The sequence below is a fragment of the Myripristis murdjan genome, chromosome 15, assembly GCF_902150065.1.
Source record: "Myripristis murdjan chromosome 15, fMyrMur1.1, whole genome shotgun sequence".
Classification (NCBI taxonomy): Eukaryota; Metazoa; Chordata; class Actinopteri; order Holocentriformes; family Holocentridae; genus Myripristis; species Myripristis murdjan.
The window spans coordinates 26660823-26680125 of record NC_043994.1 but is presented as its reverse complement, the minus strand read 5'-3'; the positions used below and the strand labels follow the sequence as shown (position 1 = coordinate 26680125).

The 19303-nt window shown below is 41.9% G+C and overlaps 1 long non-coding RNA gene across 1 annotated transcript; it reads right to left on the bottom strand.

Moving 5' to 3' along the window:
• Positions 1 to 13966: 13966 nt before the first annotated feature.
• Positions 13967 to 19010, bottom strand: LOC115372806 (uncharacterized). Its single transcript, XR_003929475.1, has 3 exons — positions 18894 to 19010; positions 14767 to 15160; positions 13967 to 14677 (listed from the first exon to the last, which is right to left on the bottom strand). It is a non-coding gene; the product is annotated as an uncharacterized LOC115372806 (long non-coding RNA).
• Between the last annotated feature and the right edge of the window lie 293 nt (positions 19011 to 19303).

The window sequence follows — 19303 nt, the reverse complement described above, 5'->3', positions numbered from 1 at the left end:
TTGGCTCTGGAGAATTTCAACTATAGGAAGAATGGCCGGAAGGGGGTAAAAGAGTCCCTCAGCTGTGACAAATCAAAGTTCCCTCACAGTCGGAGAGACGAGGGACTTTTTATGCTTACACAGCACCGAGGCTCATGCCATTTGTCACGCTTGCTTTTTTTTTTCTTCTTTTTGAAACTGCGATACTATACATTGTTTTTTTTTTTTTTTTATCACAAATATGCAACTTTTTTCACGTTAAAGTAACAGAAATAAATATGATTCGCTTTGTCTGTCCGTGACTCCGTTTGCTCATGCTTGAACTCCCCACATTTGCCTGAATTTGGTTTTCCAGTGATTTTCAATGACACATTTAGGCATTTACCATTTTCTGGGAGTTAAGTGTCTCGTGGACATGGCCAGTGGTGATCTAGCCTATCCCAAATTAACAATGAAAACAGTAAGGACGGCTACAGTAGCTCAGAAAAGCTAAACGTGCAGCGAAACGTGATTGCTTTTCTTGTTATCTGCTCCCTCCGTGCCCGTGGAGACTTGGTTACCCTCAGGCCAGCTGCCGTTTCGAGGTAGATGTGACAAGTTGAAATAATATTAATAAGCTGATAAGTTTAAAAAGATTGCAAGTTCATAGTCTGTAATACGATTGAAATGCTGTGATGATGTTTAAAATGATCATATGGTCATGAGAAACAAATTCATAAGATGTGTTTTAAAATGGGTTAAAAACATAAAAATAACTCATGGTAAGTTTACAAAGGGTTAAAAAGGTAAAACGCTAAAAAGTCTAACTAATTCATTGTTTATTTCATTTTTCATTGTTAAAAATTCAGATGTAACAGTGTTATCAGTGATTGACGATGTTGTCTTGATCCACTCGTCTAAGATTGATTACTCAGGCGTTCACCTGCTTACCAAGGGGAATCGCGGTATTTTCCTCATTGCAGTAAACCTTGTTACTGAGGAAACACCACTCTGATCACTCTCGTGATTATTTCTCCCCTTATTCAGGTATGTTGCTAATCTTTCATCACTAAACGTGTTGTGATTATTTTCTAACATGTTGAGGATATTTTTGAGTGTTTATATACGAACTTTTGAGTAAGTAAAAGTAAGTTTTGTCGAGTGCGGTAACAAGTGCATGTGTTTTGCTAGCTTACATGTGCATGGTAGAAATGGATTTTGCACCATTGTTTATACTGTTTATTTGATGAATGTTGTGAGTTTTCTGAGAGTTTTCTGACTTAAAATTACATGTTATGTACCAGTGAGAGTGAAAAGGGATGAGTAATGTCTAAAAAAATACGTTTTGTTGTGACTGAAAAAAAGAATATTTCAGCGTATTTGTCTGCAGCGACCCCTTCAGGTTTTTGTTTTAATGTGATTTTTGTTGCACAGAATCCCTTAAGTGCCTTTATGCTGCACTAAAGATATGAGTGATTTTGCACATAACATATCTATATTTTGTTTCTGAATGAAGATAATTTTCAGTCCATGTTAAATATATTTCAGGGCTCAGTTTTCACTTTGTCATTTATACAATTAACAGAGCAGGCATAGTCTGTGAAGAAATTCAGTGATGTAAAATGTTTTACTTTTTTTCATAATGAGACTGTGTTGTTCAGGAAAAAGAATATGTTTTGTATGCTATGGCATTTGACCTGTAGTGTAAGAATTGTTTTAAATTGATGTGTATATTTTTTTTATTGCATTGCAGTAAACCTTGTTACTGAGGAAACACCACTCTGATCACTCTCGTGATTATTTCTCCCCTTATTCAGGGGCGTAACATTTTGGAGGCACCGCTGGGATGGCTCTTCAGATGTCTGGTGTCCACAGCCTGGCGGCCAAAGTCTGGAGCAGCTAAATTCCCCCCACAAATAACCCAGGACGGTGACAGCGAGGAAGGTGCTGTGCAAGGAGATCTGGAGGCTGGAGGTTGAGTACGTTACCTGAGGCCAGTCAGAGATCATCAGGTACATTAAAAACTGTCCAGTCCAGAGTCAGCCTGTGTACAGAAAGATTTCTCCTGTCCTGTCGACACGATGACGGCCTTGGAAGAGCTACAGGAAGAGGTAGCAGCTGATTTACATAAACTGACTAGAGACAATTTGCTTGAAGTTTGTGATTTTCTTGAAATATCAGGAGGACAAAGAGCAAATGTAAAAGGGAAGTCCCGCATATCACTAGTGACCCATGTACTGAAATCTCTGGAAAGAGAAGAATTGACAGAGTTAGAAGATGGTGGCATGTCTGAATTGTTGCTACTAAAAGACAAAGTTAAAAGTTTGATTAATGACACAGATAACAGAGCGGCACAAACTGAGGAAAATGTGGAAAGCACAGAAACACAGGGAGAAATGGAGGAACAAATATCTGTAAAGCAACATAAAAATGTGGAAATTCAGCAGCTTTCCCCTGTTAATGCTACTGCTAATGACTCTCAGTCGTGGGTTTTACCTACCATAAGCCCAAAAGCCAACATGCAGCCCTCAGTTAGTGCCCCACCACAGCAGCCAAGCCCATGCTGGCGCAAAGACTTTAAAATTTCAGGTCAAATAGGCGATCCAGGCCAGAAAGATAAATTGACGTTTTCCAGCCTTGCTCACCAAATAGAGAATGGATTGAACAGAGGTTATCCTGAAATGGAAATTGTAGATGCTGTCATTAGAGCTATTTCTCCAGGCTCCCAGTTACGCAGCTACTTGGAAGGGAAACCTCACCTGGCTCTCCCCACGCTCAGAAGCATTCTGCGCTCCCACTTCCAAGAGAGGAGTGCCACAGAGCTCTACAAGCAGCTAGCTTCTGAAGCACAGAACAGCAAAGAGACCCCCCAGAGTTTCCTCATGCGAGTTTTGGATTTGAGGCAGAAAGTACTGTTCGCGTCCCAAGAGTCAGAGTCAGGGCTTCAGTATGATCCTGCTTTAGTCCAGCGCATGTGCTTACACACGTTACTCACTGGTCTTCAGAATGACAGCATCAGGATAGACATGCAGCCTCTCCTCCTGGATACTGAGACCTCAGATGAGCTTCTACTGGAGAGAATGAACGTTGCCTGCGCTCATGAGGCTGAGAGAAGGAATAAAAAGAAGCTTAGTACCTCACAATCAACCACAAGTGTGAGTGTAGTGCAGTCAGAAGAGAATTTACCTGCAAAGTGCCCCATAAAGGAAGTCAAAACAAAGGCTTCCACTGAACTGTTAACAGAGATACAAGAACTGAAGGTAGGTGTAGCTTCTTTAAAAGGTCTCAGTGCAGAGGTGGCTCAAATTAAAGAGACTCTACAGCAGGGTAAGTTTCAGTCACAGCTCTACACTCCACCTTCAAGTAGGCCAGATAGAGACTCCCAGCTACCTGTTTTGCCACAGCAGTATTACAGAAGCTACAGTCAGCCCCAAATACCTGCCCCAATGCAGCCTCAGTATGGACCTGATCAGCACCCTAACCGCTCTATCCATGTCCCACGGAGATGTTTTGTCTGTCAGCAGACAGGAACGAATGAACGCTGCATGCACTGCTACCGATGTGGAAGTGGAGAACATTTTCAAGCTGGATGTAAAATCAGAGGAATCAGACCGTCGAGAGAAGCTCCTTTAAACAGGGAACGGTTACCACCACGGGACGGGTGTTAGCCGTAAATGGTCAAGAGTCCCAAAAATGTGCGAACTGTGGCAGTGCTGGTCCACCTGACAAATTGAAACAGTGCTCATCCTGTAAAGAGACACTTTATTGCTCTAAAACATGCCAAAAACAGAACTGGACTGAACATAAGAGGAAATGCACTCACCAGTCAAACGCCAGTACAAAGTCTCCCTGTAAAGAGAAAAATGCTGACACTTTACCCCCCCTAGCTCAGGTTAACAGCCCCCACAGAGTTACCTCGCTAGTTGGCCGGCAGTGCCTTGTTGAATGTTACCTTAATGGCCACCAAGTGCAAGCCCTATGGGACACGGGTTCTCAGGTGTCCATAATTGATGAAGGATGGAAAGAGGAATACTTACCAACCACAGAGCTCAGAGATGTCGCAGAGATCCTTGACTCATCTGCTGATCTGACATTGACTGCTGCGAACGGTACTGAAATGCCATATTTGGGATGGATTGAAACCACTTTCCGCCTAGCCTCTGGAGCTGACCAATCAACAGAACTGATTATTCCTGTGCTTGTAATGAAAGGCTGGCATCTATCTTGCCCCATCATAGGCTTTAATGTTATTGAGCACATTTTGACACATACTGAAAAGACTAAACAGTATCACACAGTGAGGAAAGCTTTCCCAAGCCTCAAAAGAAACAAGGTGAGAGCTTTTATACAGGCTGTTAGCGCAGAACAAGAAGATGAGTATGCAGTCAAAACAAAAAAAGAGGAGGTTGCAGTTTCAAAACACAGTAGTATTCAGGTTAACTGTCGTGTAGCTGCACAGCCCTTTAAAGAAGACATGACTATGCTATTTCAGCCAGACCTGAACCCACAGTGGCCAGATGGTCTTGAGTTTTATGACACACTAGTCAGAGTCAGGAAAGGTGTATTTCCAGTTATCACTATTGATGTTTCTAACCCAACTGACCATGACATTGTTTTACCAGGGCGCACCTTAATTGGCACAGTACAAACCATTATGTCAGTTCTTCCTGCCCAGGTCTTTGAGAAGGTTGGAACACCAGCTACAGTGAGTCACATTAGCACAAAATCTACAAGTAGTGCCAGTGAACAGTGGGATCCCCCTGTAAATTTAAGTCATCTCAGCGAAGATCAGAGACAAGTAGTGAAGCAGATGCTTCGGGAAGAATGTCATTCTTTCTCAAGGTCAGATAATGATATTGGCTGTATTGAAGAATTGCAGATGACCATTTCTCTTAAAGACACTGAGCCAGTCAAACGCACATACATTTCAGTACCAAGCCCCCTGTACCAGGAAATGAAAAGTTATCTCCATGACCTGATAGCACAGGGATGGGTTAGGAGGTCAAACTCCTCGTATTCCTCACCTGTTGTGTGTGTTCGAAAAAAAGATGGCACCCTTCGGCTGTGCATAGATTATAGAGACTTGAACAGAAAAACTCATCCTGACCGTCAGCCTATCCCTCGGGTCCAAGACATTATGGATGGCCTGGGTGGTAAGTCCTGGTTTTCTCTTTTAGATCAAGGGAAAGCTTACCACCAGGGATTCATGTCAGAGGAAAGCAGACCACTAACAGCGTTTGTGACACCATGGGGACTTTATGAGTGGATTCGCATCCCATTTGGCCTCATGAACGCCCCTGCGGCCTTTCAACGTTGCATGGAGAAATGTTTGGAAGGGCTCCGGGATGACATCTGTGTCCCTTATCTGGATGACACACTGGTTTTCAGTAAAACCTTTGACAACCATGTAAATGATGTACGTAAAGTGCTGCAACGCCTGAAAGAGTACGGCATCAAACTCAAGCCGAGTAAGTGTGATCTCTTTAAACGTGAGGTCCGCTATCTGGGCAGAATAGTCTCTGAAGAGGGCAGTAGAGTAGATCCTGCTGATTTTGAAGCTGTAAGAGCACTAAAGGACATTAGACCTCAGACTGTGGGCCAACTCAGAAAAATGCTTGGTCTACTCACCTACTACAGACAATATGTAAAAGACTTTTCACGGAAAGCCAGCTGCCTGTATGAGCTCCTAAAAACAGACTCGGGTGAATCCCCTGACAACAACAGAAAAACAAAGACAGGTTTAAGGAAAATGAGCCATGTTGTACCCTCAAACAAGCCGATTCTGTGGACAGACCAGCACCAGCAGGCACTTGAGCATCTGATTGACTGTCTGCTACATCCACCAATATTAGGCTTCCCTGATTTCAGTCAGCCATTTATCGTACACACTGATGCATCACACCAAGGACTGGGAGCGGTACTGTATCAAAATCAGGATGGAAAACTCAGGGTTATTGCTTATGGCTCTCGCACGTTAACAACGGCTGAAAGGAACTATCACCTCCATGCAGGCAAGCTAGAATTTCTGGCTCTAAAATGGGCAATCACTGACAAGTTCCGTGACTATTTGTATTATGCTCCAACCTTCACTGTTTATAGTGATAACAACCCACTCACATACATCCTGTCCACAGCAAAACTGAATGCAACCACTTCCAGGTGGGTTGCAGAGTTGGCTGATTTCCACTTTACAATTAAGTACAGGCCTGGAAAAGAGAACAGTGATGCAGACGCTTTGTCAAGGATGCCATTGGATGCAGAGTCACTAATGGGAGAGTGTTCTGAGGAACTGTCGTCAAACACCATCAGTGCTGCTATTCAAGCTGTGGAGGCACAGAAAGAATCCCCTGCAACATGGTCATTAACAGCTGTAGCTATGTCCGTCTCAGCCAACGGTGAATCGGCCACCGCATCAATCAGCCCCATACCCAAGGAACAGTTAAGAGAAGCACAGCGAGCCGACCCAGTTATCCGTCCTGTGATAGAATGTAAACTGTCTGGTTGTAAGCCACCGGTCAAGGAGTTGAGAGCATTCAGTCAAAAAACAAAATGTCTGTTCAGAGAGTGGGACAAATTGATGACAGACCATGATGGCATTCTGTACAGAAATACCACTGCCCGCAAGCAGCTAGTCTTGCCAGAAAGATACAGAGGGAAGGTGCTAGAGGAGTTGCACAATAACATGGGACACCAAGGCGCTGATCGCACAGTCTCCCTAATACGGCACCGCTTCTTCTGGCCATACATGCAATCAGACATAGAGCACTATGTGAACAAGGCCTGCACTTGTCTGAAACAGAAAAAGCCCTGCCATGACACAAGAGCCCCCTTGACCAATATTGTGACAACGCAGCCATTTGAACTGATAAGCATTGATTTTCTCCATCTTGACCGATGCAAGGGAGGATACGAGTACATTCTTGTCATTGTTGATAATTTCACACGTTTTGCCCAAGCATATGCCACCACGTCAAAGTCAGGCAAGACTGCCGCAAACCTCATCTTCAATGATTTTTCTCTAAAGTTTGGTTTCCCCTCTCGCATCCATCACGACCAAGGAGGAGAGTTCGAAAATCAGTTGTTCAGCCAGTTAAAAAAACTCAGTGGAGTGGCTGGGTCCAGGACAACGCCCTATCACCCGATGGGGAATGGTCAGGTGGAACGGATGAACAGAACCTTGTTGCAAATTCTTAAGACATTAACTGAGACACAGAAATCGAATTGGAAAGAGTCCCTGAACAAACTGGTGCATGCCTATAACTGTACACGCTGTGAAGTGACAGGCTATTCGCCATTCTATCTTCTGTATGGGAGATCACCCAGGCTTCCAGTTGATATGCTCTTTGGGCTCCATACAGAGTCAGATCCCAGTAATCAGCGAGACTATGTGGAAAAATGGAAACAAGGTATGGAGGAAGCATACGCCATCGCCAACCAAAATGCTCAAAAATCTGCTGAAAGGAGTAAAAGATATTATGACACAAAAGTGAGGAGTTCAATATTACAACCCGGTGAGCGTGTCTTAATTAAGAAGCTGACACCCAGAGGAGGACCAGGAAAACTCAGGAACTATTGGGAGGACACAATTCACACTGTAGTGAGACAAATGGGCTCCGACCTGCCAGTTTATGAAGTGAGGCCAGAACAGGGTAAGGGACGCTCGAGAGTTTTACATAGAAACTTGCTTTTGCCCTGTGATTCATTACCTTTTGAGACAAAATCAGACTTGGCTAAAAATGACAAAAGGAAACAGACAGAAAGACCTCAGCTTGTGCCTCAAACACAGGAATCCGATGAGGATAGTGGGGACGAATACGAATTGCATTATGAGCCACTGCAGGCCCCCACAGTGCCAGCAGAGAGACATGAGACAGTTGATAACCTGGAGATGCAGCTTGAACACAGTCACCTACCAGCGGAGAGAACTGGAACACCAGCTCCTGTTGCGCCACCAGCACAGCTTCCTGGAGAAAATCAGTTGGAGGAGTCCAATGCACCTGCTGAGATTCTACCAAGTGAAGGTATAAACTTACCTGAGGGAAATTTGCCTAATGAACACTTACTTCCAGCCTCTCCCCCATCAAACGCTGCCGCTGAACCTGAGGAGTTGTCCTACCAGCTGCCAAAAAGGGAGAGACACCCACCAAAGCGTATGACCTATGATCAGCTTGGCATTCCTTCCTGCTATAATGTCCAGCCAACACCCCAAATGCTACCCATCTACCCCACACCAGGACTGGTCCCATGGCTGCCACCCTTACAGCCATATTACTTTCAGCTCCCCTTCATGTATGGACCCCAACATGCATGAGCCTACTGCTCATATAGACTGTTTTCATGGACAATTCATAGGTTGTTTACACAGAACACTCCCATTAAAGACTAAAAGACTGTTGAAAAATTGCTCATGGACTGTATGCAGTCACCAGACATGGACTTTAGCCTTGTGCTTATGGACTGTTGACAGTCATTGAACTGTGACCTTTGACCTCTGTTCGAGCATAACTCAGAAGATCTATGTGTCAAGTTCATGAGAGACTAAAAGAGGAAATTGTTTAATTTGATTAATGTCGGGACGACATTTATTTTGTAGGGGAGTGTGTGACAAGTTGAAATAATATTAATAAGCTGATAAGTTTAAAAAGATTGCAAGTTCATAGTCTGTAATACGATTGAAATGCTGTGATGATGTTTAAAATGATCATATGGTCATGAGAAACAAATTCATAAGATGTGTTTTAAAATGGGTTAAAAACATAAAAATAACTCATGGTAAGTTTACAAAGGGTTAAAAAGGTAAAACGCTAAAAAGTCTAACTAATTCATTGTTTATTTCATTTTTCATTGTTAAAAATTCAGATGTAACAGTGTTATCAGTGATTGACGATGTTGTCTTGATCCACTCGTCTAAGATTGATTACTCAGGCGTTCACCTGCTTACCAAGGGGAATCGCGGTATTTTCCTCATTGCAGTAAACCTTGTTACTGAGGAAACACCACTCTGATCACTCTCGTGATTATTTCTCCCCTTATTCAGGTATGTTGCTAATCTTTCATCACTAAACGTGTTGTGATTATTTTCTAACATGTTGAGGATATTTTTGAGTGTTTATATACGAACTTTTGAGTAAGTAAAAGTAAGTTTTGTCGAGTGCGGTAACAAGTGCATGTGTTTTGCTAGCTTACATGTGCATGGTAGAAATGGATTTTGCACCATTGTTTATACTGTTTATTTGATGAATGTTGTGAGTTTTCTGAGAGTTTTCTGACTTAAAATTACATGTTATGTACCAGTGAGAGTGAAAAGGGATGAGTAATGTCTAAAAAAATACGTTTTGTTGTGACTGAAAAAAAGAATATTTCAGCGTATTTGTCTGCAGCGACCCCTTCAGGTTTTTGTTTTAATGTGATTTTTGTTGCACAGAATCCCTTAAATGCCTTTATGCTGCACTAAAGATATGAGTGATTTTGCACATAACATATCTATATTTTGTTTCTGAATGAAGATAATTTTCAGTCCATGTTAAATATATTTCAGGGCTCAGTTTTCACTTTGTCATTTATACAATTAACAGAGCAGGCATAGTCTGTGAAGAAATTCAGTGATGTAAAATGTTTTACTTTTTTTCATAATGAGACTGTGTTGTTCAGGAAAAAGAATATGTTTTGTATGCTATGGCATTTGACCTGTAGTGTAAGAATTGTTTTAAATTGATGTGTATATTTTTTTTATTGCATTGCAGTAAACCTTGTTACTGAGGAAACACCACTCTGATCACTCTCGTGATTATTTCTCCCCTTATTCAGGGGCGTAACATAGACGGGTCAAGATGAGTGACAGCCGTTTGGAAAATCACCTTGTGCAGCTGACGAGAGGGAGGACATCTCTAAATACTTTGCTGCCCCACAGCAAAAAGTTGCGCATTGTAACTGTAACGTCCATTTACAGCTTTTTTGACCTTTATTAATTAAGGAACGGTTGCCTACCTCGCTCTCCAGGATGGTATGATGTAGCTGCTCTGCCCATCAAGCTGCTAAGCGCTCCCACACTTCCATTTGAACTTTTGGCCCCCGACGTTGAACCCATCAGTCCCGAATTACCTCCTTCTGAAACTCTTAGGGAGAGGAATCAGGCGGCTCTGATTAAATGATCCTATCTCCGCCGCACTTCCACCGGCAGACCAGTGACAGCCCGTTAATGAATCTCTGTCAAAGACTTGAAAGTGGACAGGGGCTTTATTTTCTTGTCTTAAACACTTAGCGTTTCCCGTGCCTGGTTTATATCTTAATCATTGTAACAAGGCGGTCTCACTTGAGAATGCAATGCAAGCACACGAGTGAAACCTGGATGAACAACATGAATACGTGTGGGATGGTGCAGCGTTTGAGTATAGCACATGGGATTATGTGTGACAACATCATGAGGCCATTTGTGCTTGGAAACGGCTGTACTTCTCAAATACACCGTTTTTGTTTTTCTCATGAATACCAATGAAGGATTTACCACCGGGTGTTGAAATGCTTCAAAACCAAGACGGTTATTTCACTTGACCCTGATTTTCACTCCACTTGCTGTGAATGAGACATTTATTCAGCCCAGCCTCCAATTTGCTTTCAGTAAATTACCACAGAAGTAATCCATCAAAGGTGATTTTCATGCCTCTTGAAAGCGGTTGTTTTGACCGAAGGCCTTTTTTTTTCTAAGAGAATTCATTATGAGGGGTTTCAACTGGCGAGGGGCAATAGCTCAACAAAGTCATCATCATCATCATCATCGTAGATTTATTACCTGTGCGCTTCCAGAGGAGTCGTGCTGCATGAGACGGAACCTGAAGAGCTGCTTTGAAACCACCGACGCCACACCATGAAGCCTTTTTAAAGGTGCATTATGCAAAAATGAGGGTTGTTTTATTATTAAAGGCAAGTTTTTCCATTATTGCCTGTGTTAAGCTGGAGCTGAATAAATTGTCTTGAGTTACCTTAATATATTTACTGAACAAATCTTATTTTTATTTGATCAGAATGGGAAAAAAGAAGTTTGCAGTTTGTGCATGTCCTCCTGTTTATAATGCAGCTGCTCATCCAGGTCAGGGTGTCTGTGGCATTATGAGCATCTAAGACCCAACAACCGGGAGAAGCTGGCCTGATGAGCAGACTGCAGGCTCCCGGTGGAAAACGAAGCGACTTGCAGCCATAGAAACAGAATGTGCTCAATTTCTATCGCCTATTCTGTGCCCATTCAATTCTTTTCTATGCCTATTCAATTTCTATGCTCACAGCAAAATGAAATCTGTTGCAGTGGCTCATGTTTCTTTTCACTGAAGAGGCCATAGGCTTGTAATCAGTTATAATACATACGGAAACTGTATATTCTTGTCATCAAACATTTAATTCCTTTTTGCTTTCAAGATACTGAATGATGAAAGTTTGACTTGATCCAAAACTTGTCTCATATAAAATGTTGTCCAACTTGCATGAACAATTGTGTCCCAATTGAAATTTGACATATGACAGCAAAACAGGGAAAGTGAATTTTATTATTATAGCAGTGCTATTAATTTCAAAGCAGCTAATGAACGCTGACATTTCGAAAACCAGCTTCAGTACAGCTGCAGCACATTTTCCATCCATTTTCTGCTGCAATGTCCTTGGAGATGTTCATCAATTTGAAATCACAGATTACGACGCAGATCAATTTCTTCCCTCACTCCTGTCAATCGGAGAACTGTAATGACGTCTAACACAGATTGAATTGTCCTGGGGTGAATTGGAATAACCCATTTCAAAAGTGAAATTGTCTTTCATTATTCTCTGTAATAGCTGCTGAAGGTGTGCGGGAGACTGAGATTGGCAGTTGAATGCAACACTTACAATAACAGACAGCCGGCGGAAAACTGAGCCAGTCAAGTGCAGCAGGATTTCATTTCACGTAGCCACTGGCAATCAGGTTTTTCAGTGTTTCTTATGAAAACCCATAAATTAATGCCTTTGTGATCAAAGCATTTTTTTTTTTATAAAGGTGATCAACACTGTGCAGGTTAAAAAAAAAAAAAAAAAAAACACTGACAAGGATTTGTTTCTAAGACATAAGGGTGAAATAAATCTTTGAATATCTTCAGACCAATAGCTTAAGAACAACAACAAAAAAAATTAGTCTTGTGCTCACCATGGTGGAGAGCAGTAAAAATTGATCCCTCGCTTTTCACCGACTCTTCCTCTGTCAGGCTGTTACGAGAGCCAGGGGATCTTTAAAAGAAGCAGCATTGATTGCCGTCTTGGCATTTTAAACAACTTTATGATTTTCAAAAAGCTGCTGTGGTTAAAGGCAGGGAGCCGGGGAGCCACCAGACCCTTTGAATAACATTCTGATTCAGCGTTCGCCACTGAACTTTTCCAGGGTTTTGACCTTTTTTTTTTTTTTTTTTTTTTTTTTGGAGGTGTCATCCAACAGTGGACAATGCACAGCAAGTGTTTTACAAGTGCTGGACCTTGAGAGGCGATGGCTTTTATGGCAGTCACATGATGAAAATGAAGCCATAATGCTCTATGAAAGCTTCACAGTTGACTCAGGTTTTTCCTCTAGGACAACAATAATGTGCGCTCCCGCTCTCCTTGCCGGATGCTTTAATTCCTTCCAAAGTTTACAACGTCTCCGAGAAGACAACCTGCAATAAAACTGTCAAACATTAATTTTTTTATATTTGAGTTGTCTTTAAAGAGTAACCAAGCCCGGATCTGTGCAAAGCCTGACATCTGTCGGTAAAGACAGCATGCTACTGAAACCGCCACCTGCTACTGGCTGATCTGTGGTGCCAGATGATGTGACTCTATAGATTTCTGTATGTTTTTTGTTCTTCCTCTTGGGATTTAGTCTCACGTGGCTAATAATCATGCAAGACTAACAGAGTTTGCCCCATAGCTCAAACACAGGGAAAATAGTGAAAGATCAATTCAGGGATTAAATGAATTGATGCGATACTATTATGATGAAGATAAAATTGATTTTTGAATTATTGAACCCAGTGTTATCTGTATGTCGCCAATATGCCAATACGCACCAACATCAACTATATAAATTCCTATGCTGCACTGTTGCACTTGTGAGTGTTGCTGGAATTTTTCATCCTGCTGGTTTTATTTCCCGGTTAAGTTCTGCTCCCATTTGCTGGATTTAGTGCTCAGCCGACAGGCCAATGATTGTGTGTCTGGCAATAGACATGTTTCTGTCCCTTGATTTATCCAAGTCATGTAAATCACCATAAGTGCCATTGTCTAAAGTCCAGGCTTAAATGGCTCAGTGTTAGCACGGAGGTCACTCCTCATATGCCTCATATCACCTGATACAACATAGTGATGGACCCTCATTTGGAAGAGTGATGAATGTTGGGGAAGTGATATATCTGTCACTCCATCACCACACTATTCCCAGGGGTCGCGCAGTCGATCATTTCTCATTTTCACAGTGCCATGAAGCTGTGAGAGAAAGTAGAAGCTGAACCTCAGGCGGATAAGACGGGGAATTGTTGTGGTTGTTGAATTGGTTTCTGAAAAGCATTTGAGATAATGAATTGTTCGGGTTGCTGTCATTGCCTCTCTGAGGGGTAGCCTCTCTCTCAGATCTCTGACAGCTCAAGACACAAGAATATTTTGCAATGCTTGCTGTCATTACATGTCACTGTAGGTCCAAAAGAGCACATAAAGCACAGACCCTGCAGACGGACTGGATTTCTCTCTCTCTTTTTTTTGTGTTGTCTTCTTGTTCACAAGCCAACGTAGAAATTGCAAGATGAAACTGAAAACAATAAATGTATAATTCACGGACACGACTTCTGATTCTGTTGTTGCAAGCGAATGACATGACAAACAGATGCAGAGTGGAAACTGACCAGTAAAACAATACAACAAAATCTTAAGGACATAAGAACATAAGGAAGTTTATTGTCCTTGTAATTTCTATAGTGAAACTGAGTTTGGCACTCTTGCTCCTACAGGGAGTGTGAGGCTGGTACAGAAGGAAAATCCATAGCATGAAGCTACAGCACTTCATGTGTGAAGAATCCTGTGGCTGTTTCACAGGCTTCACTGAACAAGCATCCACACTAACATCCATTCATCTCTTTTCCCAGAAGGAGGCCGGCTGGGATTAAAATTCAAAGGAGGTGCTGACTCAGATACCTCATGCTAACGTATTAAAGTGTGTTTCTGTCTGTGAAGACCAGGATGAAAGTTGTGAATTAATGCACAACCTAGTCTTGATTTTTACTTTGTGTTTTCAGGTCATCTCGGAGTACTTTGAAAAGTTTGCTGTGCTCGAGAGATGGACAAATCTCACCGTTAATCCCCTCCTAATACTAGTTTGAATAACATCTGAAAAAAAAGAGGCTTTTGATTTCAGGAGTGCCACAGGAAATGTCAGATAAACACATTTGTACACCTCTGCTTGCCCAAACACTCACTTTCAGACAATTTATTCAAACAAAACAAACGTCAAAGAGTTCTCCTCATTTGCCCCGTTCGGTGTGTGATTCAACCCGTCTCCGCTTTAGAAAATAAAAGAATCTCGGCTGCGCGCCATCCTGGCAGTGCCCCTGCACACTGGGAATCCCTTTGAGTGCTGTTTCGTGGGGGAGGCAGCTGGCAAATGCGTGTCAGCAGGGATTCACCGATGCAGGCAACTGGTTGGGAAATAGCTATAATGCCACCCACATTACCACTGCACCTGTTTGAATAAAAAATCTGGGTCAGTGGGCCGCCACAAAGCAGGATGACTCTGGAAATGTGCATCAAGGGGAAAAAAAAAGAACGTACTTGTCTGGCTTTGTGTTGCCTCCTGTATGCAGAAAGAGGATGGCACTGTGGGAAAATGAATGATCCTCGAGTACAGCGCTGGCAGAGAAGCCAACGCCTAACGATGCAAGGTTATGAATTTGTTAAGGGCCATGCTCCTCGCTGATTAAATCATCAATCAGCGATTTGGAGGTTGGGTAGAGAATCATCTTGTATTATTTCTAAAGCCTGGTGATTTACGAGACAAGAGTCGTCACAGGGCAGCAGGGGAAGGTGGGAAGCAGGACTCTTAACTGATCTAGAAGGTGCAACCTCTTACTTCATCTCCAGCAATCACATCGCGGTCTAAATGTTGCTATGGACACACCGGCTGATGAACGACCTTGGAGCGATGGCGCTTCACTGCGTCCTTTCCCTATCAGTGCAAAGCAATTAGCAGAAATTAGCCAGTTTGTTAATGCCACCCCCAACCCTGTCCTGTAGTAAAACAGTCATGCATTAAAAATGATCTTTGAATTAATATAAAGGGAATGCGTGGTGACTTCCCTTGGATGACACATATAGCTGTCTCTCTGATTTAGAGATGAAAGTCGGGTGAAGCCATGCGGGCCATCATTTAATCATTTAAGTGCATGTGATAATTACTCGTTAAAGAAGGTCAGGGCTATTTCCATCTGGGCTGTATTTATCTGTCTGTTTATTTATTTGATTATTTTTTAGGTGATGGCAAAGATTTGTAGAAATGATACAAAGCCCTCTGCTTCATAATGTCACCATGTTGTCATAATAAAAATATTGAATTAATTAAGCAATTATATATGTCACAATTGTGAGCATGAGAGTTCACTATGGCAACTGCAAAGTGATACCCACCCCAGCAGATTAGCTTCAAAATAATTTGGCTTCGTGGGGTTTGAAATGAGCTTGTCTACGCCGCTGTTGCGTTCAGCTGTTGGCAATTACCATTACATGAAGAGAGCAGTTTTCATGCGAAGAAAAACAGAAGCTGATGGTGGAAAACAGGAGGAAATCTTTCAGCCTCATGCCTGTGTAGCTCATTTAATCGTCCTTTTCACCTCCCTTTACCCTCAAATACTGTTCTGTTGCAATCAGCACTAAGTGCAACTTGTTTTTGCTCACATCTACTCTGCTATTAGAACTAACACTAATTAATATATGAGCTCCATTCCAGGAAATGACCTCTCTGGGCTTAATGCTGGTAAATTAGTCGACTGCCTTGTATAAGTTTCACAGGTGGTCATAGGTGAAGTCATACAGTGCATCATTTAATCATGTAACTGCTCATTACTTATTAAAGAAGGTCAGATTTATCCACATTTGCATCAGGCATATAGCTGGTTAATCCCTCCTCAGCCTTATACAACTCACTGATATCGCTGCATTAACTATTGCCACTTGCACTAATTAAGAATGTTTTTCTCCATTGAAAAGTTACCCAAGTTATTTAAACGTCCCTTGTGTTTGTCAGTTAAACAACTTTTTCAGGGATATTTAGTTTCAATCCATCCAGACACCATTTTAATTTTGTCCTCAGTTTTGCTTGTGCATTCACTGAAAATAAAAACAGGCAGATGGAAATGTGAAGTGGCTAAAATGCTTACCTCATTCTGCAAGAATTTGTGGCTTCAATGCTGAAACTTTTTTTCAACTTAAGGCACCATTTTACCCCCATTTTTAAATTTAATGCTTCTGTTCGCCTCACTTAAGCCTTATATTATATAGCTCCATGAGTTCCATAAGAGCTGCATGCCAGTAATTGACCTCTTTAGGCTTAATGCTGTTAAATTAGTGCATTATAATAGCTCTCTATGTGTTACAGAGATGGCCACGGCTGAAGTCATGCAGGGCATCATTTAATCATGTAAGTGCATGTGATAACGGCTCATTTGTCATTAAAAAGGTCAGGATTATTCCCATCTGGGTCGGGCGTTGCGTAAAACCTTATGTCTAATGTTAAAGCTGTTAGAGGAATAATCCCTCTCAGACATTCATACTGTTGTCTATCATCAGTCTGGGTTTTGCAGTGTGAATGGGGACATTTTCATCTTGGAGTATGGGGACACTGTGGCTGATGAGATAAGAAAGAACATCATGCACAAATGAAATGGGGAAAAAAGACATAGTTGAGTGTTTTTACCCGAATATATATTGAGCAAGGTAAAACTGGTGAAACTGATTAGCTAGTGAAGACAAAGTGAAAAGACTGAGAGATGTAAAGTCCTGGTTTCTCGGAGGCTGTACCTTCCTTGGCGGTCAGTCAGTAAGGCTGCATGATGATATCTCACATCACACAATACTACATCTGTTATCGCTTGATAGATTTTAAAGAGTATCTATCCTGGCAATTTTAGTCTCAGATTATTGACCTTTGAGTAATTTGCTACCCAGTGAAGACCAAGCAACAGCCTTAACAGTGTGGTTTAGTCTGTGCACTGACTCACTCTGTTCTCCATAATTATTATGCTTTGAAACCATTTGAACACATTTTTTTCTTCTTTCATACCACCATTTTACTCAGCTGGTGGCGATTCATGTTAATGAGCAGCTAATGAGTGATTTTCTTAGCTGAGAGCGACACAAGTTGATGATAGAAATGACACTGAGATCTCTTCTGAGCCCTGCTCGTGTCACTCAGGGACAGTGCTGTGTGAACAATGGACGCTCCTATACCCATAAAGTTTTTTTTTTTCTTTGATGTTAAGTTTCACAAATCACCACAGCTTCCCTTTTGGTCTTAACTACCAGAGGTTTTTAGTGTGAATCCATCCTGAAAGCGTTTTTAGTTTATCCCTGACGTTACTCATGGTTTCAGCACAATAAAAAGGGACTTTTGGAAGTGTGAAGGATGGTGTTAGGGCAGAAATAGGTTTGCCTCATGTTCAAAAGGTTGTGGGTTAAAAACTGAGCAGAGCCCCGGAGGCAGGACTTAATACAAAATGAATGAGATTCCTAGAGACGCGTAGCTCAGCTGAACAGTCGGTTGTTTTCAAGTCCTGCAGAGAATATGAGAGCTGTGGATTAAAGAAGAACCCAAAATAACTCGGTGAAAATCCCAAGCCACACAACAACCGATAACACGTGAATCATCGGGATGGGGAGAAAATTCACACGGGGAGAACAAAAAAAAACAAAAAAAACCCATCATAAACCATAGAGGAAATGTAGAAAGCCAAGCTTTATGATAAAGAGTGGGGGAACAACACGATGACAAATCTTTTTCTGCTTCTCACAGGACAACGCCAGCCAGATTTTGAGTTACAATAAGCCTGTTGACCTGTCTACCCCACTTTAACTTTAACTTTAATTCTCAGTTTAAATTTAGAAACACTGTATTGACTTTTTGTGCCACTTAGTCTCAGGCAGGCGTGGTAGTGGGTTGGGCTTATTTTCCAAACACATCCATGTAACATGAAGAGACCCTGGGCGACCCTGGCAACCAATGCTGCTGAAAAGGGGTGTGACTTCGTACAAACAGGGCTTTAACTTGCACCAGTGCCCTTTGCAGAGATCTGCACTTTATTGAGTACATTCTCGCAATTATACGGCTATAATTATGTTCAATGTGTGTGTTCCACATCAGTGGAACCACTCTGGGTAAATTAACCACCCAGTTGTAATAAAACCTCAAACTGTGATGGCATTTCCCCTGATTACAGTCAGGATGTGGGGAATGAATCCTTGTGCAGGTGTTTTTGCATCACATGAGTGCAACTCTAAATGGGCTGTTTTTCAGGACATTTTTCTGGATGTAAAAATAATTTTAGAGGGCTTGAAGGTTCTGGAGAAAGATTCTGATTCTGGTCTGTTTGACACTTGTCACTGTTGTAGGTTGAATATGCTTTGAGGAAACCAGTTGGGTCTTCTAATCTAATCTGGACGAGGGAGCAATTCTTTGTCACACAGGCTCCGCCCTCTACTGGACTCTTTGGGTAATAGCTCTCTCCAAAGAAAAAACATCAGTTCCCGTACACACTTTCTCATCTCCATTGATTTATTCAAGAGAGGCAATCAGTGTTCCTTCTTGCAAAAGGTTGTTGCAAAGAGGTTGCAGAAAATCAGGTCAAGTGTACTTTGTTCATTTCTGATTGGCAGCAACTATGAAAGTACACACACAGAAAATGGCTCACCTGGTAGAGGACATCACGTGTCAAGGCTCGTCAATACCACGGCAGTGACCTGGGTTTGAACCTGGCCTGGGCTCTTCGCTGCATGTCATCCATCCGTCTGTCTCTCTCATCTATCGCTATCAAATAAAACAGACAAAAAAAAATCTTAAAAAACAAAAAAAAAAGTTGTGCGCTTCCATATACAGTGCAAGTGTCTCCCAAGGGATAACCACTTGGTAAAAGGATGACTTAAATATTGAAAAATTGTCAAATAATTTTCCTCCACAGAAGCACAAAAGAAGTAGTGTCATTAAATTTGTGTCCTAGTTTTAGCTCGATGGTGCCACCCGTTCTGGAGGACACAGAAACAGGCACACATATCCACAAAGAAGGGACAAAGACACACACACATACACGCACATGTGCTTCAC